This window comes from Prinia subflava, chromosome 2 (assembly GCF_021018805.1).
Source record: "Prinia subflava isolate CZ2003 ecotype Zambia chromosome 2, Cam_Psub_1.2, whole genome shotgun sequence".
Lineage (NCBI taxonomy): Eukaryota > Metazoa > Chordata > Aves > Passeriformes > Cisticolidae > Prinia > Prinia subflava.
Window position 1 is genome coordinate 107,942,329 of NC_086248.1, and position 25,165 is coordinate 107,967,493.

The 25,165-nt window shown below is 47.4% G+C and overlaps 1 protein-coding gene across 3 annotated transcripts in view; it reads left to right on the forward strand.

The window, feature by feature from the left end:
• Nucleotides 1-6,143: 6,143 nt before the first annotated feature.
• The window catches only part of BTBD3 (BTB domain containing 3), a 54,094-nt gene continuing 35,072 nt past the window's right edge, over nucleotides 6,144-25,165 (forward strand). For 2 of the 3 annotated variants that reach the window (XM_063391519.1, XM_063391522.1), the window contains exons 1-2: nucleotides 6,144-6,207; nucleotides 22,818-22,968. The gene's annotated coding sequence lies outside the window, so the exon portion shown is untranslated. The remainder of the gene's footprint in view (nucleotides 6,208-22,817; nucleotides 22,969-25,165) is intronic. The other variant, XM_063391520.1, reaches the window with a different exon arrangement.

Below are 25,165 nucleotides of genomic sequence, written 5' to 3' on the forward strand. Positions count from 1 at the left end.
CATGTCACCCAAGATCTCTGGGAAAGTGTCATACAGAAGACAGCCATGGTCTTCATCCACCTCAGGCTTGATGTGCACCAGCATCTTCCTCAGACCTGAGCACTGCCCTGGAAAAGCTGTGAAGGGGAAAGTGTCAGCAAAGGTGCATCAGCCTGGATTCTTCTTCATTGAGCTTCCACCTTTTCCTTTTGTAATGTCCATAGCTACCTCACCCTCTGTCATGCAATTGGCCATCCCAGGAGAGACCCTAAAAAATTCAAACCCAGTATTCATTGAATCATTGAACCCCGGAATGGTTTAGGTTGGAAGGGACCTTAAAGATCATCTTGTCCCAATCTCCTGCCATGGACAGGAGCACTTTCACTGTCCCAGGCTGCTCAGAGCCCCGTTCAGCCTGGTCTTGAATATTTCCAGGGATGGGGCAGTCACACCTTCTCTGGGAACCCTGTGCCAGTCTTGTTTTCTGTAACCAGTGTGCACTAATAATTTGCTTCCACCTTTCCCAAATACTAAGGGATCTGGGCTTGGATCACATTATTTTGGGACTAGGAAATGCCCAAATTTCTCTGTATCCCAGCCTAGCATTAGCACCTGAAAAATGATTTTTTTTTCCCTGTTCTGAGGAATTCAGGTGTTCTTTACATTCTTTACTTTTTCTAATTTATTTTTTTTTAGGAGATGGATGGAAATCGTGTCCTGCTGTTCACTCAGCTCTGAAGCTCACGGAAATATTTTTACAGCTCCAAGAAAATGAATGGTTGCAATTTTTCAAACTACCATTTCTCCAAATTCCCCACTGGTTCCTTGGTTCCTTTCCTCCTGCAAGAGGAGGGGGAGAGGCCAGCCTTAAGCAAAGGAAGCCCTTTTCCCAGGAGCTCAGATGCCGACTCTCCCTGTCTTTGGCACCCTTGGCAGGCTGTCTGCTCTGGACTCAAAGTTGTCTCATCAGACTGGCATTTCAGCCTTTGCCACCTGATGTGTTGTGACAGGCTTTTAACTTTGGGGCAGAGGTGCATGGAAACACGTCCCTGCTTTGGGGGCAGCAGTGCATGGAAACACATCCCTGCTTTGGGAGCAGCACGGCACGGACTGCCAGCTCCAGCTCCAGCCACAGGGGTGGCAGCCCCTCCGAGCCCCACAGCCATCCCAGCCACGGCTCCCGGGGAGGGAATCACCTGGGATGCTTCCAATGGCCTCAGCAGACCTGAGGAAAATGTGTGACCTCCAAAGAGGGAGAGACTGGCAGCTAAGACGTGAAGCTGGGTGGAATTTTTCAGGAAATAGGTGCTTGTAGTTTGCAGGACCAAGGCTGTGTAAGAACTCAAAAAAGAAGATGCTGGAACTGGAAACTTCCTATTGGCATCAGCTGGTTAACAAGGGACAGCACGGGCTCTGCTGGTTTATCTGTGCCTACTGCTACTGGTGCTGGAAGGGAAACACAAGATAATTCTGGAAAAATTCCCAGAGATGAGTCTACACTTCAGAGGGCTCAGCTGGCGAGAGCTGAGGAGCAGGAGGTGCTGCAGATTTCACGGTCTTGATGGCTTGTTCTGTGTTTATCCCCTCACTGCTCTCTATCCATTTAGGCATCACTCAGGTGAGTGACACCAAAAAAGGCTTTACACAACAAGCAGTCCCTGCTTTCCCAGCTGCCCTGTGCACTGCTGTACTCTGAGGAGATGGTCACACTGACAGAGCTGGCTCCTGAGGCTGCCAAGCACCCCTCCATGCTGAGCCCATCCCGTTCCCTGCCATTGCTTCATCACCAAAAGGGACTGAGCAGGTGAAAGCAGCCCTTTAAACAGCTCTGTTGACTCCAGGGGCCACTTGGGAGATGACCCACCACGGCCCCTTCCAGCCTTACCCATTCTGTGGTTCTCTGCGTTAATGAATGCTCATCACTTCTGAAAACCTGCATTAATTAGCCTGTTTGACATTTTAAACAACCTTTGCCTCGACCTGAGAGAGTACAACTCGAGTAATTACAGCAGGCCAGCACGGAGGGAAGGCAGTGTGGCCCAGCCAGTGTCCTACAGCTGAGACCTCCTCACCCCTCCTCCAGAACAGTCTGACCCCAGTCTGAGAGGGAGTTGTCCCGGGCCACATCCAGGCCAGGGAGTGCACTTGGCACAACACCAGCCCTGCGTGACCCCCAGGCAGGGCTCAGCCCCCAGGCATGTGCAGCACAGTCGTGTTCCTGAGGATCAGGATGGGCTGTGGGGAGCTTGTGCTGCCAGCTCCTCTGTCCCTGTGCAGGTGAGCAGGGCGGGTGGGCAAGTTTCAGTGACCAGCCACAGGAAACATCTCACTGCCCCGTCGCTCTCTGAATTTTCAGGAAGGAAAAACCCTTAACCCTGCCTGCAGGTAAGGTTGGGCTTTTAAAACTACCATTTCTCCAAATTCCCCACTGGTTCCTTGGTTCCTTTCTCTGGTGTATTCCTCCAGCAAGAGGAGGGGGAGACTCAGAGAATTACTCAGGTGGAGTCAGCTCCAGAACAACCAGGGCTGATGCCAGCTTGGTTGTTGCTGGACCATTTCATGGGCAGAGTGGGCAGATAGGATGCTGAAAAGTTAAAAATTGGCTCAGCTGCCACCATCAGCACCGGCTGTCCTGCTCTCCCTGCCCCACCCCTGCTGTGTGGGCTCCCTGCTGCTCCTTCCCTCAGGCCCTTAGACGGGAGGGCAGCTGACCTTGCTGGATGGCCCACATGTCCTTGCATCAGGACAGTGGCTGGTGTTACCCAGGAGAAGAATTCATGCTGACAAAATAGGGGGAAAATGAATTCCTGCTCCCTCAGTGCTCCCAAATCCATCCCGCATTGCTGCAACACTGCTGGCTTCCTCACAGCCACCGAGTTATCTTCAGGTTTAATTGTATTGTGGGCTTTTCTGTGATTCATTTGTTTTCATTGAATATTCCTTGGGTCTGGTTCAATTTTCTACCAACCTCAGGCCTTGGAGTCTTCTAATGAGGTCAAGAAGCTACTGTGAAATTCAGAGCAAATGGGAAAAAAGAAACACTGGTGACAGGTCACACAATTTTAAAGAGCAAGAGCCATCCCTCCCTGGCAGGCTGCCCTTTTCTCCCTGTAATCTGTCCTACAAAGAGGATGGGAGATAACTCAGTGGCAGATCCCTCCCCTGGACTGATAAAAGGGGGGTTAATTTACCAGCGTGGTCTTGGCACTGCAGCACAATATTAGAGGGATGACTCCCCTCATGCTCAAGGCACTTCCAAACCTTATTTATAAACTTTAAAAAAAGGACCTGAGGATTCATTATCCTTTGGATGAAAAAGAAAAAAAAACAGCACATATGTCTTGAAGTTTCCCTTATTTAATACCCACAAATAGTTTGTCTGATGCACTATCTTCCATTAAAACAAAAAAATTAGTGTGATTTTCCTGAGGTCAGCCTCCTGTTTTCAGTGGAAAAGAAAAAAGAAAAAGGAAATTATCACCTCTGTAGATGGAAAAGCAAAGGCAGAAAGAGGGCAAGAGAACTGTTCTGCAGAGCTGGAAAAAGATCACATGGCTGATTATCACAGTAGTAATTTGATCACAAGTCCTGTAACTTTGAGGGCGGACTAGCTAATGATGCAATTAGCAAGGAAAATATCCATATTGCTGCTTGAAATGTGCTGGGCAAATCTGCCACTTATTTTGTTATGTATCTGTGTACCTACAGCAGGAGTCCAGTTTAGAAAATCCTCTTTGTCTACCCATATTCTCTGCATTAAAAAAAACAACAAAACACCTTCACTGGCTCTTTCCATAAGCCCCAGCATTCAGGGCAGTGAAGGATGGACTTTATTTATCATTAGCACAGAAAAAATTATACATTTTTTAGTCTTGTTCCCTGAAAGAAAACAACTGGCTTTTTATAAAAGGTTGTTCTGCCTTTTTTTAAAAACAGATTCTCCTTAAAAGCTCCTGCATCCTTTGCCCAGTGTTTACCACGCTTGCTGGAAGCACTGAGCTCTCGGCAGTAATTACATCCATGAGTTTTGTGTCATTTAGTTATAAATAGGAAAGGCAGCAGACAGGGCCTGCCAGAAGGAGCAAGCCTTGGGAAAAGCCTTTGGAAATGAAGAAATGTAGGGGGGGTTTGGATACATTAAAAAAACCTCAAAAAACTGAAACCAGAAGCCCCCAACACAAGTGCATGGGTGGTTGGTGCCCTGGCAATTGGCTAAGAAGGGCTCACCAGGAATTCCAGGGAATGGTCTACTGGTGGGACATATCCATCAGCCTCTCCACCCATACCAGTTTTAAGAACCCATTAATGTTAGAAATTATTCAAATGGAAGAAAAGACAAAGAAAATTCAACTTTTTGTGTGATTTTGATAGCTCCAATTTCAGAAATGCAAAGGGAGAGATATTGTTAGTGTAAAAATCTTCTGCAAAACTTCTTGAGGTCAGAGGGTTCCTCCTCTCTGTCTTCTGCAGGACAACTGACTGGAGAGAGGAAAGGAGATATTTTTATTTGTGATGTTTTGCATTTAAACACAACGGGAGGTGGTACAAAGTGAGACCTGAAGGGTGGTGGCTCTTGGCTGTGACTGAAGCTCTCTGACGGCTGCTAAACCCCCCCATCACTGGGGTTTTGAATTGGGCCAGGGAAACAAATGCCTGTGCGCTAATCCTGTTAGAGAGTGAGGCTTAGCCTGGGTGTGTCAGCAGGAACCTGTTTCCTCAGGCCTTGGCAGCACTAATTTCATGGTCAAAGCTTCCTGCTGTGTACCAAATATCCCATCACAGAATCACAAACATCCTGAGTTGGGAGGGACTCACAGGGATCATCAAATGGCCCACACAGCACCAAGCCCACAACCCTGGCATTGCCAGCACCGTGTTCCAGCCAGCTGAGCCAGCCTCAGGGTCATCATAAGCCCAGGAGCAGAGCAAGCTCTGCTTCCCGTGGTGCTGCCCAGATCAACTCAGGAGGGGATGGCACAGGCAGCACCAGCTCGCCGAGGCCACCGTGTCACCGCTGCCAGCCCCGGTGTCACAGCAAGCAGGAGAGGGCTCCCCATGTCCTCACCACAGCCCTGCCTCGGGACTGGCTGCCCAAAGGGAGCCATGCCACGCATGCCATCATCTGCACGGCCCAGAGAGGGCACGGAAAACCACTGAGGAGACTGCCCCTCCTCCCTGAAGCCTTCCCTGGAAGCGGGGTCATGGACAGCCGCAGTGGGAAGACTGCATTCGCTGCCCACCAGCCACACTGTGTCTGACAGGAATTTAAATACCCCAGGTTTGGGTTGGTCCTGAGCAGAGGGCAGCAAGGAGAAAGGGAGAAGCCTGTGCTGCAGGGCAGGTGGATCCAGGCAAAGCCGATTTGGGGAGCAGGCTAGTCTGACAGCATTTTGCTTTCCGCTACTAGAACTGCATGTCGACAGATTTCAAATATCTTGCTAAGTCCCAGCAGCCTGCTTGGAAGTGCTATGTCTTTTTATCAGGCCATTTATGGCCCTTCTGAAATCTGAGTCTCACTGGCTGCATCCGAACCTTGTGCTTGGAGAACATTCCTGATTAAAGCAGATTGGGCCTTTGGGGAAGGAGGGGCTGCAAAGCATTTCCTGAAGCGCTTTCTACTGGAATTTCATTGTGAGAAAATACACCTGAAGGATGATGCAGGGATTAGGATTGAGACAAATGTGAGTTTGGTGGGTCAGTTTTACTTTGAGAATATGGGAAACAGAGAAGCCCAAGTGATGAGCCCAGAGGGTTTGACACAGAGGTTTCACCCTCCCAGAAGTACAAGGCCCTTAAAACCGCTGTTAATTTGCCGACATCTTTTTATTTTAGAAATGCCTTGGAGCTGTTTTCTTCAATCATTTTGGAATGTGAGCTGAAACAAAGCCATCCAGGCTGAACCAGAGGGATAAACTCCCCGTTTCCTCAGTGTAATAAATACCAGTTCAAACAGAAATGAAATCATCTCTCATCAGACAGGTCCTACAAATGTGCCACAGATTTCCTGCTGCCTCCCGTGGGAGGAGGGATTGTGAGAGAGCAGGGGCAGTGCTGAGGGCGATCTGCCCCGATGCACTGCAGCTGCACTGATTGCCAAAGAGTGGAACAGCCTCGCCCTTACTGAGGCCACAGGCTGGGCTGAGGAGAACGGGAGTTATAAAAGAGCGGGGTGGGCGGGCGAGGGTCCCTTGGGGTGTGCTGGCCGTGCCGTGAGGAGGGACACACAAGGTGAGCTGCCACACGAGGGACAAACAGGGCTGTGAGGGGCAGGAAGGAGCTCGCTGGTCCTGCAGAGGGAAATCTTGGGAAAGGGTGCAGGGAAGGAAGGAGTCTGTGCTGTGTGGAGCTGCCCATGGGAAGGCACAGAGAAAAGGTCAGGGCACTGAGGGATTGCTCACTGGCTGATGCTTGGAACCTTCTTTGGTGTCAGTCGTACCTGCACCGTCAGCCTCCCACACAAGAAACCATCGGGCAGGAAATGAGGACATGACAAACAGGTTTCTGCAGCACTAGAGCAGGGCTGGTTTGATGGCTGACGCAGGATGACGTGAGCACTGAGCTCCGAGGAGGAAAGTGTGGATGGCTCTGAGTCACCTTCCTCCCGGCACCATCGGCCTTAGTTTAAACAGAAATGATTGTGCAGTTGTTGTTCTTGCTGCTGAAGTTCTTTCTCTGCAAGGATCTGGGCACATTTTGTTGGTGACTAGTTTGTGCTGCTGCTGGGGAAGCAGCTGCAGGTGTCTTGCCCAGGTGGTGCTGCTGATTTTGTGTGGGGAGAGGGCTTCAGTTCCGTGAAACAACTGTGCAGTGGCAGCTCTACCCTGGTGCACCCTCAGGGTGAAAAAGGAGTGTTGAGAAACCAGTCCTGTGATCTCTTTGGGCCGGCACTGAAAGCCTGCCAGGAGGCTGGCTGTGGGAGCAGGGAGAGGGTGTGGATGGGGACTCGAATATTCCCATGTTTACATCAATTTACCTGAAAAATGGGAGTGGCTCATATAGATGAGCTGCCCTGAGTGTTGCTGAAGTCCAGTTCAGGCGGAGTGCAGAACAGTGGGACAGCTGGAAGCCTTCTTGAATGGTCATTAGGGTTTAAAAACACCCCAAACCCCTCAGTTTGGTTGTTCAAATGTAGAGAATTTGCTGGGCAACCTGAAATAACATGTTTATTGTGGTTTTGGCTGAATTGAGTGACTGAAGTGCAAAGCAGGTGGTGTAACAAGGTGGAGGATCTCATGCCTATCTGCACCTGCTGTGCATTTGGCCCACTGCAGTAACAATGAAAAGGATGAAATGTACTTTTTCCTGCTTTTCCAACCCCCGTGGCTTTGGAATGCTTTGGTAGATGTACAGTGGACAGCTGCAGAGCAAAGCATGTTGTTACCTGCCAGCCGTGGCAGCAAAGTTGGGAAGTTTTACAAACGCCAAATTACCCCAAGCTGGGACAATCTGCAGGAGATGCAGAAAGAAAAGACCACAAAGCTCAGGGGTGAAAAACAACAGTAATAACTTTTGGAGCCCGTCTGAGTCCTTCTCTAGTTTGTTTCTTAAATCTTGGCTTTCCTGGGATTGCCTGTGCCTCTGGTGACAGTGTCATGGGATGTATGTGGTGGGAAGGCTGCATTTCTGAAGGCTCAGTTTTATCCAGTTGATGGAAAATAAAAGATGAATCTTAACCAGGGGCAAGGAAAAGTTGATGGGAACGATGAGGTTTGTGTGCTGCTCTGCCTGCTGTCTGAATTCCCACCCAGGGCTACATCCTGTGGTCACTTTACAGCAGGCACTGTGCTAAGCAGGCTGGTTATAGCCCTTTCTCTTCCTGGGAGAGCTTGACAAAGGATTGCCATCACAAAATGAGTTTTTCATCTCTGCTGAACATACCTGCTGACAAGAGAAAAGTAATGATCTGAGGTATCAGCTGTCCCCCTGTGCTGCTGGCAGTGTGCCTCGTGCTTCTCCCATGTGTCACCTTCTCCCGTGCTTTTTTTCCCTCTCAGGAGGATGAAAAATGTATCAAATGTTTTTGTGGGGAGAGTATAGTTTTTATTTAAGCTTGAAATAGCTGTTTCTGGAACACGTCCTCTTTGACTTCTCGGTTCTCATGAGGCAGAAAACTGAAAGTATCACTGGCACATCTTCATTGCCTTGGGATCCCCAATGGGGATCACAGAGCTTAACTAATGACAAAGCCTGGTGCTTCCCAAAATGCCACTTTTGGACAGTCTTGGTATGGCACAAAGCTGTCAACGCCACCTCCATTCTCAGAAATGAGCAGGGCCTATAAGTGACTTTTATTTCCAGGGTCAGGGAGATGTGCTAATGTCTGCTTGAAAAGCTGGAAATGAGATTTCCAGCCTGTTGATATCCCAGCTTGGTCAGCTGCTTTCCAGAAATCAGTTGCTGAGCTATCTCATTTGTGTGCTTTAGCTCATAACAGGAGTGAATCTTTCCCAATGTTTCTTTGTGCAGACTGCTCAGACTCTTGTCCTTTATCTCGCTGTTTGTTCTGAATTTCTAGCTCAGGGTTCAGCAGATTCACCTAGGTAACCTAATGAGGCAGGTTTGCTTTCATCTGGTCAAATGCCCAAGTGCAACATCTTCCTTCCTTCACCCTAAAATTACAGTCAGGAATCACCAGACCTAAAAGAAATCATCTTGTGTCAGCTCCCAGATGCTCAGCTGAATTCAAGTCTGGCAGCATCGTGCTCTGGGGATGCAGATCTGTCCCACTCCCTGAGCCTCAGTCTGGCTGTTTGCTCTGGCAAACATTAAGCTAATAAAATAATAAAATAAAAAAAATCCTTGCTTGTTAACAAGCCAAGTATGTGGCACCTAGATGGAAATTTAATGAGAGGCTGTGAGGAGCCAAGCTGACAAAGCAGTGACCTCTCCTCTGGGGTGAGCCAGCCCCAGTCGGTCCCAAGGCACTGGGATTAATGAACACGTTGGTTCCAGCCCAAAGCAAATGGGCATTAGTTCTATCACAGGGCTGGTTTATTGGGATGCCAATTTCATAGCACTGAACTCTGGGCTCAGGAGAAGCCTTGAGCTGAGCCAGCACAAAGAATCATTGAATTATCTGCAATTTCTACCATGAGCACGTTCTGGGGTCAGGGCTGGAGCAATCTATCTGAGTGTGGGCTTGGCCACCCGACATGATTTAGCAAATAACTTATTGAAGAGGAGCGTGGGGTTTCTGTATTTGATTTGGTTTAAAACGAAGAGTAATCTGCATAAATGATCCTGGCTGCAGCCAAAGCAGTGTGGGCAGCAGGTCAGGGAAGGGGATCCTGGGTGAGATCCCATCTGCAGTGCTGCATCCAGCCCTGGGGCCCTCAGCAACAGAAGGATGTGGACACTTTGGAGTGACTCCAGACAGGGTCCCAAAGGTGATCAGAGGGATGGAGCACCTCTGCTATGAAGGCTGGAGCTGTTCAGCCTGGAGAAGAGGAGGATCCAGGAAGAACTCAGAACACCTTCCAGTACCAAAAGGGGGTACAGAAGAGCTGGAGAGGGACTTTTTCCAGGGACCTGCAGTGATAGGACAGGGAGGAATGACTTTAAACGGACAAAGAAAAGTTTTAAATTAAATATTAAGAAGAAATTCTTCCCTGTAAGAGTGGTGAGGCTTTGGAACATGTTGCTGACAGAAGTCTGATCTTGGTCCCTGATGTTCTTGCTTTCTTCTAACTATTCAGTGGTGGCTGGAATTAACTTCTTAAAATAATGAAAAAACTTGAATCTATGAACTTGATGCATATTGAACATTTGCCTTTCAAGCCTACTAATTTTTTTTAAAAAAATAATAATATGTAGAGCCTGTTTGTGTGCTATTGACTTCCATTTGTGGGACAGCCATACCAGAAAGGAGGTGACCTCTTGTCAAAGACCTGTCTTTTTAGGGTTAGATGTTCTTAGGAGTTTAAGATTAGACTTTATTTACTGCAGACTATTGAGACCTTGCTGGGAGATGGCAGACAACAGTATCAGAATGATCCCCTTTGGCCTATTTGTCTTTCTGTACAAGCAGTGATTATCTTCTCTGTAAGCCCCTCTTGGCTTTAGGCGGGGTTTAAAAAAAAATAAATCTCCCAAACATCAAAGTTAATGAAATTAATAATGCATTTAAGAAATAAAATTGCTTGACATAGGGTCAAGTGAGACAGTATGGCACGTCCTGGTGGCTGGGGAGGGAGGTGGGGATGCTCTGACACTCCTGCCCAGGCGATTCCTGGCCACAAATCTGCTCCAGTATTTCTGAAAGGCACCGAGGTGTGTCCTGTACACAGCTCCTGTTCTCAATGCCTAATTAAGCACGGGGTCCAAGGCTGTGTAGAGATTATCTACAGGTCTTTGTCTGAGTTGTACCACGTGCCCATTTCTGGTTTAGTTCCATAAATTCAGTCACTTTAGTCTTATACGTGTTAGAGGAAGTAATTTAGGTGCAGCAGGTCTTTCAGACAGGAGCCAGGGGATGGTTTTGGGTCTTGCAAAGATTAATCTGTTCTCTTTAAGTGCTAATCCTTTCCTCTGAGCTGACGTGAGAATCCTAAACACCTTTCTATTACACCCCATTACCCAGCTACATAAATCTGGTCAGGAGAAATCGCCTCCCAGCAGTGGGAAGTGATTCATTTTTGGTGTGAGCAGAGTCCGTGCAGGTTTGACACGAGGCTTTAGCGAGGTAGCAGGAGTTAAAGGGCACATCTTCAGCTGATGAGACATTTGGTTATCAGGGTGTTTAATGTCACAGTATAAATAATCTCCCACCACTCCGTTAAATGAGAGGTTTTCAGGGCATGCAGCTACAGTTGATGACTGCCTCCTAATCCTGACTTTCACAGGGTGCTAATTCAAGGTCTCCCAGAGCTTTTTGCAGAACAGAACTGTTTTCCAGCTAGGACTGCCCAGGGAAAGGGATGCTGAAATGCACAGTGAGAGGCCAGCGGGGGCAATGAATCCCTAAGGCCATTGCTCAGGGGTGCCTATTTACCCAGCTTGAAAATAAACCTGCTGCTGGGAGGAGAGGAAGAAACTTATTCCAGGTTTAACCAGAAAGAAAGAGGAATACACATTGCTAAAAGACAGAAATGATTCCATAATTGACAAAAAGCTGAGTCTAGAAGACCTTGGTTTTTGGAAATACATTGGCCTGCTCCTGTGATGACTTAATTTTAGATGCTATCAGCACCTACAGTGAGGTGTTTTTTTTTTTTTTTCCTGTGGAGGGATTAAATAATGATGTAAAAACAAATTAAACCCAGCAAATATTTGCAGTGCTGTAATTCCTTGGGCAGTGCCATGACAGAAAGTAGCATAACACTGGAAGAAAGCTGATAAATGCTATTTATTTAAATTTGCAATTAAAGAAAAACCAAACCCAAGCCCTCCTCACTGGATGCTTGGAAGGGCTTCACACAGAGAGTCAAAACTGTCAGCACATCTTGAGGGTGTTGTCTGCCGTGCAGTGACCATTGTGGGGCCCTCCCTGATGAAAGATGATGAGAACTTTATCCCCTCATAAGCTGTGACACCGCTCTTCACCTTTCAACAAGTCCAGCTCTTGCTGATGTGTGACATTAGGGCTGTGAAGGTGACCTCCCCCGACAGCAGTGCCAGCTGGATGCTCCTGAGCACGGGGCTCTGCAGGTTTGCACAAGAAACTGCCTGCTCCTGAGCCTGGTTCCTGCCTGAGAGGTTTTATTTGGATGTTTGTCAGTTAATTTCTGTGCTCCATGTATTTTAATTACTCAGATGATAAAGTAAATCTTTTATGATGTTCTGATGTGAAAGCTAAAATCACTCTTTTAACGCAGAGTTAGCAGCAGTTTGCCAGCCCAGTTGCTGAGGTCCATCCTGGGGCTGGTGTCCATGTCCTGTGAGGGGTTTTGTTTGGCCCTGCTGGCACAGAGCCCTTGTCCTTTGCTGGGACATTTCAAGGAAAGGGAGGAAGAGCTCAGAATCCATCTTGGATGAAGGTGCTCTTTCATGGATGCCAAAAGGAAGGGAATCTGCTGGTTCCATCTGCAAAGCCCCACACTACCAAGGATGGGAAGGGATGATGATGATGAACAAAGATGCAAAACCTGTTGTTTTCTGTGCTGTGAACCACAAGGAGTATCCTGGCTGATGCACAAAACGCTCATCAAATACAGAAATGAAGCTTATTCGGGCAGTTGTCTTTTCAGGACATCATTCTGTCAGGGAAAGCTGTACCAAAGCTGGCCTATACCAACCAGTTATTCATTTTGGGAGGGGTTTATGGGCAGTGTTTCCATTAAAAAATCCTTTCAGCCCAGCATGCCTGGAGTCTACAATTCCTGATGGACTGACAGCTGTTCTCTGCTTCCACCCCTCTGGCCGGGTCTTGCTTATCCTTCCCCAGACACTCTGGGGGGACACAAAACCTCTGTTTGTCTGTATGAAAATGTGGTAAGGGGTTGCACTCCTGCCTTTTTCCAGCACACAGTGCAGGAATGTCCTTTTGTGCTCTCCATAAACAGCAGCAGTTGGAGGCTGCAGGAGTGTTTGGAAGCAGCATGGCTATGTTTCCTCCAGTCTTATTTATTTCCCTGAGGGATCTGCTTTTGGCTTTGCTAGAGATTAGTGTTAGGGCTCCATGAATGTTCAAGCAGCTTCAGCTCTGAAAGCCTTTGGAAAGGACCTGGTTTTGGTAAGGACCTGCCCTGGTTCAGCTATGAGCCCTCCATCCTTCCAGAGCAGCCTTAAACAAAATCCTGCTGATCAGGGACAGACCTAGTGCCTTGTTTGTTTGCTAGTGATGAAACACCTCTGCATAAATTCCCAAATCCCTCTGTAAATAGCTCCTCACTGAGGTCCCGTCCTTCAGGCTTTGGTTGTGAAGGGCATGAGAAAAGCAAGCAGCTCTGAAGCAGACGAGCTGCCCCCTCCCCTGCTGAAGTGTTGGATAAAGCAGAAATAAGGTCCTTTCCAACCATTCCATGACTCTTTGACCTTGAGGCAAGCCTGCAGCCTGGCTGAAGAGAGCAGAAGACCCCTGAAACTGTTTTGTGCCTGTGAAATCACAAAATGTGGTGCTTTACAGCAGACGTAGGGATTTGATAGGGCAAAGTGCAGGATAGCTGGGCCAAGGGAAGGCAGCTGGGATGTGGACAATCCTGTCTTACACCACTGGATCAGCAAGGATCTAAAATATAACACCCACAGCAGTGTCTTACTGATACCTGCTGTTCAGAGGAGCTGAGCCTCCAGTGTAGACCCCACAGGACTTGAAGTGTAGCCTGGTTTTAATTCTAAGGATGTGGAGCTCTGCACTGAGCAGGAGGCTGTCAGGACCTATTTCTTGATGTGTGTGTGTTTGTTTGGGCCAGACCAGAGGTGCCATCATTGCGTGCCAGGCAGCAGGGATTAGGTTTCCACCCTGTGCTTGTAGTATATGTGTCAAAACTGAAAAAAAATATATATTTATATCTATATATATATACACACATATATATGTATCAGGGACAAAACACTGCTGACCAATTTCTCAGCCTTGGTGATGCTCATCTGGAGTGAACAGAAAGTCTAGAATCAATATGAAGCTTTATTTAGAAAGCTGAGGCCAGATTAGGAAGAGCAAATGCTCTGCAAAAGGCAGAAAGGGGTGGACAGAGCAATTACAAAAGGCAGAAAATTACACTCAACCTTTAGAGACACAAATGGGGTGCTATGTCAGCATTTTAATCATTCATCCTATTTTCAGCACTGTGTTTGGATTAAAACCTCCCTAAATAGCATGTCCTGGGTAAATAAAGCTGGGTCAGGGGCTTATTTTCCTGTTCAGTGAGTGAGATAAATATAGAAAGATGTTTTTCACCTTTTGAGGAGAGCTTTTCCAAAGGAGGAGGAGTGGGAGCTCTGAGCCTGCTCGCAGGTAGTGTCTGTTGTGCACATTTCTCCCTCTGCCTTTTTTCCTTTTCTTTTTATTTTTCCTCCCCGAAGGATTCTTGAGCTTCTCTGTGCCACACACTCAGATGTGAGGCCTCCTTTCCTCAGGGGCAGAGGCAGGGCTGTGCTGCAGCCTCCAGCTCTGGTGACAGGTTGGATAACTCATGGCAGCTCCCAGAAGGCAAAGGTCCTGTGAGGCTTGTGGGGTTCTGAAGCCAGCAGCGAGATGCTCCTTCCCTCTCTTCACAAAACATCCTCAGCTTTCCACCTTGACTGAAAAAAAAATAATGCAAAAATGTGTTTTGTTGTGGTGCGCATTATAGTCAGGAAAAATATATAGGCTGGGAGGGGAGCCATCAACTTGCTCAAATCTGGTCTGTGCAAGTGAAAAGCAAAGCCCTGCATGTGTCAGTCTGGGTAAGCCTCATCTGCTGCCTCAGAGTTCCAGGCTGCCATTCCCTGGTTACTAGTGGTGGACATCAAATAGAAATCAAAGATAGTGCAGAATGGTTTGGGTCAGAAGTGGAGCTAAAGATGATCCAGTTCCAACCCCTCTGCCATGGGCAGGGACACTTCCATCAGACCGGGTTGCTCCATGCTCCATCCAGCCTGGCCTTGAGCACTTCCAGGGATGGGGCAGCCACAGCTTCTCTGGGCAACCTGTGCCAGGGCCTCACCACCTCACAGTGAGGAATTCCCTAGTATCATCTGATCTGACCCTGCCTTCTGGTCAGTTTAAAGCCATTCCCCCTTGTCCTGTCACTCCAGGCCCTTGTCAAAAGTCCTTCTTGTAGCCACCTTCAGGTACTGAAAGGTCACTGTTAGGTCACCCCTGAGCCTGCTCTTATCCAGGCTGAACAACCCCATATCTCTCAGTTTTTCCTCATGGAAAGCTGCTCCATCCCTCTGCTCATCTTGGAGGCCTCCTCTGGCCTCACTCCTACAGTTCCTGACCCCAGATGTGGACACAGCCCTGCAGGTGGGGTCACAGCAGAGTGGGGCAGAGGGGCAGAATTCCCCCCTCACCTCCTGCCCAGGGCAGAGGTTCCTGGGGCTCCCAGTGCCCATTTCCAGCTCAAGTTGGGCTTCTCATCAACCAACATCCCCAAGGCCTTCTCCTCAGGGCTGCTCTCAATCCATCCCAGCCTGTATTTGTGCTCAGAACAAAGACAGCAGACCCAAATCTGCTGTCAGGGTCCTCACTCTCATTTGTTTAACTGCAGGGGGAGGTGCTTTGAGGGTTTAGTTGTGCACTGGGACATGACAGTGCTGAAGCAGTGGTCAGCATTCCCCAGAGCTGCCTCAGGGAGAGCACCAGCAATGGCACCTCTTGAAAACTGCTTTTTCCTTTCATCTCCCCTAAAGCCCACGTGCATAAGCTCTGCTTACATGCAGGACAGCTGATGGAGCTAACCACAGGAATGCAGCAAAATAGGAAAACTCAGCTAAAGCAGGGGGCTTTCCTTTTGGAGCCCTCACTGGGGCCCCAGCTTGGCATATGCTCCATTGTGGCCTAGTCTGGCATGTTTTGAACAGAGGGATGTTTCATTCAAACCTTTACTGACTGCAGTGTTAATTCTCTCTGACTGCTGCAGATATTTTTGAGATAAACAAAATGGGAATGGATTTTGTTTAAATTAATTCCCCCAAGTGACTTAAGCAGTCACTCAAATCAGGGTCAGTTTAATATTTTTATTTAAATAGCCATGAAGACTTTTGAGAAATGAGAGTTTAGGAAATGAAGAGCAATTTGTCTTGAGTGCCTCAAAGTCTAAGTTTCAAAATTAGTTTCATCCAGTTCCTGATAAAAAGCTGCTGAATGCAGTGAAACCACTGGGATCCTGGACTCCACAGAATTGGTTTCTATTTTCTAGTCATCCTCAGCTTCTCTTTGCTTTGTGTAGCTCCAGATAAGAACCTTAAGAGTTCTTGTGGTTGTCCAAAGGACATTTTGGGTGCTGTCAGTATTTGAAAGTTTTCTTTTGTACATATAAATTTATATTTTAAAAATCTGAATGATGGTCTTTTGACCATGTTTGTCTGGAGCCCTGATTCATGAGCTGTGTAAGAATTCAGTGTATAGATGTTCTTCCTGTGCAAGTTCTGGTTGGCTTTTCCCCCACGACAGAGTCCACACACTCATTAGCTGTAACTACAGCCTGTCACATGGTGGTGGCTTTTGACTGGGGACATGGAGAACGGCAGGAGCATGAGCAAACAACAATGTTCTGATATCAAGAGCCTTCCAGACCAAGTTTCCTGTCCAGCTCCTCAGGGTGAGTTGTGTGGGCACCTGAACAGATCTGGGGTTTATAGGTGAGGCCAGGGACTTCCAATTTAGGTAGCAAAGGTTAGGCTGAGGTTGGTGGCTTGTCCCATGAGAGACCTGTTAAAATTGTTAGAAAAGCATCTTCAGCTAATTAATTGTAATTACAATGGGACCAGACCCCTGTCTGCTTTTTAAACCAGCAGGAGTTCCCACTTTGTGGCCATGTGCCTCCTCCTTGCTAGCAATGAACCACATGGCATTGAAACATGAGCTGTGCATCCTCCCAGACTTGGAGAAGAGTTTGGATTTGTCTTAGCTGAAGTACTTTAGTGTGAGGTGTTCTCTGCCTTCAGGATCCCCCCTTTGTCCTGGTATAGGAATATAACCTTCAGTGAACAACACTAGAGAAGGTAAATTGGGCAAAGCAAAGCCCGAGGATGAGACTGGGTCCGGATCAGGGGCAGCAGGTACAAGTCTTTTCTGCTGGTAATGCCTTCCTGTCTGGGAGTTTAATGATGAAAGAAATGAAATATTCAGGAAAACTGGGATGAGCTGTGGGGGAGCACTGAAGTGAGCTGTTGCTTGTGTTCTCCAGCAGTGTCAGAACTAAGGAAACTGAGTCACTCCTGTGCTCCTCAGCAAGGCATTTCCATGAGGCTGACCACTGCAGCACCCTCCTGCAACAAGCACCTGCCTGGACAGCACCATCCCACTTTCCTGGTCACACCCTAAAGGGAATTGGGAGCTCGCTGTGGGAGGCATCATGTGTTTGCTCGTGAGCTGCTTTTGTAACAGGACTTTCGTTTTCAGATAATGTGTCCTAAATATTCAGTACGCACATTCCCGCCACGAAAGACAATGGCAACAAAAGAATTTGAACAGCTGTTCCTTTGTTGTTCAGCAAAAAAAGAAAACCAAACTACAAAGCAGCACTCCAAGGTCGTGTTATTCCTTTACAGGGAGGGAAATTAAGAAGCTTGAAGCATTTCGTGAGCTTGAGAATTTACTGTGGTGAGTTTGGGGATATGAACTTGGCTGCCTTGAGATGAGAGTCTTGCTGAAGGACATTTAGCTGCACTACTGCTGCTTGAACTCCTCCACAGGAATCCAGGAGCCACAACCTGGCCCACCCAAACTGCAGAATGTCCTATAGTTATAGAGAATCCCAGGGGAGATCCCAGGAAAGGAGGGAACATCCTGTGTCCTCTCTCTGGATACAAGAGTAAGGCTTGTCTTAATATCACTCTTTTAAAAATCATTCACCACCTGTTTTTCATACAAAGCAATTGTGTCTCTTGACCTGATCTGTGCTACAAAAATTCAGCCTCTGGATTATGGTGTGTGCTCACTGAGATATGCCATTCCTCAGACAGATGAGAGGTCCAGAAATGCTTCCCAGGTGTTTTAAAAACCTTTCAGCCTTCCAGTTCCAATTCTGAGAGCTGCTGAGGGGAGGAACTGCTCCAAGCAGTGCTTACCAGTGTGACATGCAGCTGTGCATTGAGTCAGCTCATCAGATGTTTCCTTGCAGCAGGGTGGGGAAGATGAAATCTGCTCTTTGACAGGTGACATGCAATCCTTTCATGTCAGTCTGCCTTCTGCCCATGGGGAGATGTCCTAGAGGTGCAATGCCCTGGTATATCTCAGTTTGCTTGACCTGCACCTGCTTCCAGGAGGGAAGGATCCAAGTCTGCTGCTGCTTCTGCAGCAAACAATTGCTGCTCTCCCCAGCTGATAATTTCCCTTCCATAGCTGATTATGTGTCCTGTTGCTTTGGGGGTTTTTTTTAATAAAATTAGGGTATCAGGCTGCTTTTCAATCATTTTTATGCTGTGTGTTTGCTGCCAACACTTCTGGCTCATCAGGAAGCCAGCCCTCCTAATGCTTATTAGTGACAGGGAGAAAACCTCTCTGCCACTGCAGGCTCTTGTAGTCACCACAGCCAGAAAAAAAAAATACTAATTATTTGGTTTGGAGGAATCTGAAATTCCCTTTGGGTAGATGAAAAGTTCAGTGGTTCGTCGAGATCAAAGTAAAAGTTGCTTTTGGGGTATAGGCAGCTTTAAAGTTGCAACAAGCTCTGCCTGCAAACCTCATTGTTTAGAAGAGACATCCTATTGAGTCCTTCAGTCCTGCTGGGGTTTGGATGCTGAGCATCCAAGGAGCATGAAGGGCAGGAGAGGTGTTGTGGTTCAATGCAGAAAAACCATGAGGCACTGACCCTTGCCCATGTGCTAATGGATAATTTGTCTTCTTTAGGGCTTCTGGGCAGAAGAAGAGGGGTGTGTATGGATTTGTAAGAATTTCTGGGTAGAGATTGCCCTTATATGAACCCAGGAGGAGGGGTCCTCCTGTTTGAGCATCATTCTCTCTGTTGCCCAAACAGTGACACTTTGCACACTGGAGACGTGCTTTGTACAGACATGGGGGTCTCATTTCTGAATCCACTTGGGCAGGGAGGCTCTTGCTGGAGTCTAATTGCTAGAAAGCTCCTCAGGGTTTACATTTGGAACAGTGCCTCGGGAACTGATGGGGATCGGCAGAGCTTCGCAGGAAAATCTGCCCGGCACCCGTTTGCATTTGTCTGCCTTCAGCAAAAGCCATCAAGTTAATGCTAATTTAAATTCTCACTTAGGCATCTGTAGGTATAATTGCATAAAGCACTGTGCATTAAATTACATCCACACATGGATTTGGATTCAGAGCCTTCAGAAAGCCTACATATGTCAGCCTATTTCCAAAATGCATCGGCCACTGAAGACCCAGTGCTGTTATGCACCCCGTTTTTGCTTGGAAACATAATGATCTAATCTTACCCTGGGTTAATTACACCCTGGTACCAGTTAAATTCCCACAGCTCTCCCATATCATTGGGAAGCAGCACCCTAAATGTTTTATGAAACATTTTACTGATGGCTCCCAAGCCCGTGCATTGCACAAGTTGGTCAGGGTGGGTAAATAAAAACCACAAATTCAACAGAAGCTTCAATCTCAGTTATAACGTGCTGTAATGGATCGCTACAGCTGTGCAGTGCCTGGAACCAGGCAGGAACCTGAAAGCAAAGCCAGCCTGAAACCTTCATGGAAGGCAGGGCCAAGAGGGTAAGGCACACCTGCACGTTCCTTGTTCTTAGGATGCCACAGTTGTTGTGTTGTTTTGTTTTTGGGTTTTTTTTAGTTTTATTTCATAGTCTTTGAAGTATGTCTTTAAGAGAAACAATTCCTGTCACTTGGAGCTCCCAGGGAGGACCTGGTGTGAGTGTGCCCCTTGATGGCACCAGCAGCATTCCAGTCTCCCTCCAAGGGATGAGGAACCCTGTCCTGTGACACAGTTGAGTCTCAGAGGGTCTTGTGTCTGCTGGGCAAATTTGCAAGGGGGAAGGTTGCTGTTGTCATTGGAAGCTTCACAACTTTGTCCTTGAAAAATTGCTAATACCTAGTTTTGGGTGTCACACAACTTCCGTGGCCTTCTGCTCAGCCTGTGCATGCTGCTCTCAGCGCTGAGCTGTCTTAACACTGCATTAATGTTTTCTCCTCTTTGTGCATGGGTAGAATTGAAATCCCTCTTGGGGAGGAAGCTTATTCCAAGTAAATTCCTAAACAATCAGCTGAAAAGAACCCTGAAATGTTCTTTCACTTGATTTCCTGCTCCCTGCCAAATGTCTGTGCATGCCAGGCCTTGAGCCTGGTACTGGAGCCGAGCCTTGAAGGAATTGTCCGTACAAAGCTTCTCCTTCAGTTTGGGATCCAGTGCTGATTTCAGCCAAGTCTGGTGAAAGAAGTGATCCTAAATACACCATGTTTCTGTGTGGCTCATGACAAACAAAGAGCAGGTTTGGCCCAAGGCAGGTGTTGTGGGCAGATCCTGTCTGCTTGGCATGGATTTTTGGGCTCTCTGGGGTTCCTCTCGTGTGGGGCAGGAGTTCATGTTGCCAGCATCTCCTGCTGGGCTTCACTCCCAGCTCCTCCATTAATGAATCTTGAGGGTTATTTGGCTTCACTGGCCAAAGATTCTCTGTTAAGACACCTTCTCTTTCAATTCTTTTAGGTCCCATCAGGTTTCACTGCCTCATATATTTTAAAATCCTTTGATTTTGGAAACACTGTTCCCCTGAAAGGCCTTCTCCTAAATCCCAGCCCCTCAGAAGGCACAAGGGGACAGTGCTGGCCAAGGGTGAAGCTGTTCTGGGTTTGTGGGTGGTGCCTTGTAGTGAAAAGTGTGTTCAGAGAAGCTCTGCTGGCTCTGCCTATCACTTTGATGGGGGAAGAGTGGACTGGGATATGATCAATCACTGGATCATCACTTCTAAATGCTGCTTGGGATATAAACCCTCCTAAATGGTGTTAAATTTGTCTGCTTTATTTCTTTCCCTCCCACCCCACCATGGCTGCTCTAAGTATGATCTCTTAGTAGTTCAGTCTTGTTTTGTGTTTTGTTTGATGTTTATGCCCACTTTCCCCACATCTCTGGGGGTTCTTTTTAAGATTTTGGTATTGATTTTTTTCTTGGTTTAAAAAAACTTGAAATACACACGCATAACGAAGCAGGAGCCCATGGCTCAAACCTGAGTGGTGTACAGGAAGAGCAACAGGAAGGCTGGTTTGTGGTGCTGGAGAGTCTCTGCAAGGCTTAAAGGAGCATCCCATTTCCACAGACGGCCTTTCCTTTTTTTTTTTTTTTTTAATGGGTTATGGTGCTGGGAGGATCTGGAAAGAGCGCAAGTCCCTTATCCCAGGTTGTTCTTAAAAATGTTTTCTTACTCTTGGCAAGTACAGTTTCAGATTTACCCTCGCATCCTCCAGTCTTGGTGGTTCAGCTGGTTCTTTATTTACCTCCCTTTCTGCTCCCTTTTCCCTGCCCTCACTCCCCCACGGCTGCAGGCGACGCAATTCGGGCTCTCCTTACAGAGCTGGGACCGGCTGCAGCCTTGGCCCTGCTCTCGCAGCAGTGGTGCAGGGTGAGGCCCGTGGCAGGGCAGGGGTTTATCTGCTGCCCTGGTTTGATGCTGAACACACGAGGCAGAACCCCAAGTGCTCGATCCCCGTGTCAGGCTGGGCACAGCAGAGCGCACTGACAGCAGCACGGCGGCCGCACGACAGCCACCATCAGTGTGATGGAAGGAAGGGTTTAAGACTTCTAGCAGTGACACTGCGACTGAGCTGAGTCCAGCCTGGGCCTGGCTTAATCCCTGATCTGTGTAAAGCCCTCCTCTGTGCTTTCCAGAGGCTGGGACAGCTGCAGAGGTTGCTCTCCAGGAGCACGGGATGGCAGCTGTGCGCTACAACTTGCTGAGCTGCCTCCCCAGTAAGGGATGGGGTGGTGAGGGATTTAAAAGAAAAACCATTGCAATGTCTTTGTCAGTCTCACTGACATAAATCAGGGCATGCTCACTTAAGCTGACTGTTGATTTGTGGCTTTTTTTTTTAATACAAGCCAAATGCTTTCACTTTATAAATAAATATGCTACGAAGTGGCTTCAAAGGAAAGATGATTAGTTACTCTCCAACTCCTGCTAAATTCATTGGTAGATGGTCCATATACTGCATTTTTTAATGTCACTGATACAGACCATTCCCAAGCTGTTTGATAATTATTTATCAGCCATCTGCATCAGCATCATCTGCATGACCAGTGACAGCCCCAAAAGCAGGAAGGAGACAAAGGGGTTAAGCTGTAGGCAGGAAAGGGAAGGCAGGAACCAAGCAGTAAACAATTGGCACCTGGGCTCCATTGAAAGCTAAAAGTGGAAAAAGATGGCTTAACTGAAAAATCTGCCTATTGTGTGTGACTGCAGCCTCCAAGGGGAAACAAACAAACCCATTAAAAGGAAGGGGGGGGGAAAAAGGCAAAGAATAAAAAAATCCTGTGCTGTTGTGCAGACTTGGGGGGTTTAACTCTTCCCAGTCTGGGGCAGAAGTATTTTTATAACCAAACCATCTCCCTTGTTGAAGCATTTAGTTGGATTGAGTAATTTCTTAAGTCCTCCTAGGATCTTCCATCACTAGCTGGAGCTATTGGAGACTCCCAGGGTGAAGTTGGATGTACTGAAAACCCTGGTTGTGGTGGGATGAGTGGGGGCATGATCCCTGATATCTATTTGTTTTCAGGGGTACCATAAAAATATGGATCTCAGTTTTTCCTCCCGCTTCAGTGTTGTTTGGGAGGTCTCTGTAAGTTTCCTACATGCTTTCAGTACATTTCTACTTTAATTTTAATAATAACTTTCTCTGCAGTTCACTGGCTGCAGTAGGTTTCCACTGTACAGTAAGACAATTAGGGCTTTTTTGCTTTTCAAACCCAGCTTTCTTTTTTTATTTTTTTTTCTTTTCAACTCAACAGTGAGTTGGTAAGAACCCCTGAAAACAGTCTGGGGACTCTCATATATTCCTCCTGGACCTGATCCATGATGGGAAGGGCTCACAGCAGCAAGCTTGGGGCTCTCTGGTGTGTGACACACATCCCTTTATTAGATTATCAGCAAGGAATTAGCACCCTTATTTACACAGGGTTCACCAGAATTGCTGCTTTGATAAATGTTGGGTAAGCTGGCCCAGTCCCAGCCTTTTTGGACAAGCAGCTTTTGAGCTTTTATTTCTGTAAGTGCTGTGTGGGTGCAAGGTGCAATTGTACTGAATTATCATATCCATTTGTATTTTGCAGAGCACACAGGTGCTTCAACCCAGTTGTCTGCCATAAGAAATGCCACAGCCCAGATGGCACTGGCAAGCGTCACCTTGAGCACGGCAGGCTCTGGAGTTCAGCAGGGAAAATGCTGTCTGCAGTGAGATACGAGCCCCAGGTCCTGCAGGAGGTCAGTTCTTCCCATAACACTACAGATCTCCCCTGTGCTCTTTGCCCTGCCTCTTAATTTTTTATTTATCTGATTGCTGAATTGCTACCTGTGCACTTTTGGGAAGTTATGCTTGGCTACGAGTGCTTTGCAGGCTTTTTGAGTCAGAGAACTAGAGAAGGGTGTGGGCTGGGAGGGACCTTAAGGATGGTCTGGTTCCATTCCTTCTGCCATGGGCAGGGACACCTTCCACTAGACCAGGCTGCTCAGAGTCCCATCCAACCTGGCCTTGAACACTTCCAGGGGGTCTCTTCATGTTTAGCCTTGCTGTTGAAAAAGTCCATCACAGGCAGTGTCAAAGGCTGAGGTTGGAATTCATTTTAGGCTATTCATAGTGGAAACGAGAAGACCTTCCCTTTCAAATTTGGCCAAAGGAACATAAGGATTTGGTTTCTTTGCTGTAAGGTATCTCCAGCAGTGACTTCATTAGGCAATAAATTCCATTGTCATTTATTTTCTATAAATCTTTTGAGGGCACAGTATTCTTAAAAATATTTTCATGTGCATTTTGCTAAAGCAGTTGTACTGGTTCTGAGGTTTTTGTGCCTGAAACAGCAGTGGTGGAGGGTTCCTGTCACACTGAACTTCTCTAGCTGCGCCTGGAGCTGCTGCAGCATCTTGGTGACATTCAGGTTTTTGTCTTAATTCTGTTCTGTAAAGCTTGCAAGCCTCAGTGCTGTAGTTCCAGGGGACCAGGAATGTCTGTGCAAAGGGCTGTTGACCTTGAGGCACTACAAACTGCCTCAGACCCATACCTGAGCCCCCAAAATACCTTTACAGTTCTGGCCAGGGTGGTGGAGCTGCTGCTAAATCCTTTTTTTAACATGTGACCTCTGCTGGTTTGAGCACTCCCTAGAAGCTCTGGATCTCTGGTTTGATTTATGTTTTGGGGTTTTTTGAAATGTTTTACACAATATCATTATATCTTGGAGCCATCTATGGTGCACCAAAACTGCAGCACCTTGTGGATATTTTCCCTCTCTTTCTGGTGTAACAAACCCTCATTTGTGCTATACAGAATGGCAAAGCTCAAACAGCAGAATCTTCTCCTACCTGAAATGTTCTGCAGCTTGGGATGGTGAAAGGAAATTCCTTAGGAGGTTTCTGCTGGGGTCTCTCCTGCTCCTGGTGATATCCTGATGGCTGGGCTGGGTTGCTGGAGCTCTCTGTCCTCTAAGCAAGCTTCTAAAGGTGTCCTGTCTGTTTACCTGGAGATGTTCATGCTGTTGAGATGCAGGTGTGGGAGCAGGGAATGAGCACAAAGGAGGGCTGGAGAGAGAAGAAATACTATTCCACACAGAGGAGCTTGGCTAACTAGATGGCTGCCCATTCAGAGAGGTAGTTGCTGGCAGTCCTACTCCAAGGAGACTTTTTCTCATCTACCTTTAACAGAATCACAGGCACCAGAAGTTTGACTCGCTGCATTACAGAAATAAGTCCCCTGCAGGTGATCAGAGTGCCCTTTGTAGACCAGCCCCAGGCCCTGCTCTCACATTACCATCTTTGATATTGTTAACAAAAAATAATAGTGCCAGAGTGTCAGGAGTTCAGCTGTCTGGCTAAAAGCAGCCTGCAGAGCCGTGGTGTATTCATGCCTTTTTACTTGGAGGCTTTCAGGAGTGTTGAATCACCAAGGCAGAGCAAGGGTGTCAGGGAGCTGATGTCTCCAGAATTGAGGATTTGATGCCTGTTTGTGTCACACACACAGAGTGGGTTCAAAATCAGGTCTGTAACTGCCTATCTGCATTGTGAATGCAGATATGGTCCATGTTTGAAAAGTGTGGAGGAATCCTGAGTGTGGGGGTGCAGGAGGGGCAGGGGCTGCAGTTCCTGGGTACGGCTGGGAAGGGGAGGAGGGTTGAGCTGTTGGCTGTAGCATTCACCTTCCCTATGCTTCCCTCTGGCTGTACCTTCAGTCCTTTATCAGCCAAGGTTTTACCTTGATCTTCCAGAAAGGCACCCCGTCGGGAGGATGATGGTATTAGAAAAGGCTTTTAGCTAATTATATTTGAGCTTAAAGACTCCACGAGAAAAAGAGCTTCATAAATTCACATCTGCTTCGGCATGAAACACAGCTCACCCCTGGTGCCACATCCAGCAGGGAACAGCCACCTCCTCAAGGAACAGAGCAGGAATGAGCTCAGTGCGGAGGCAGCAG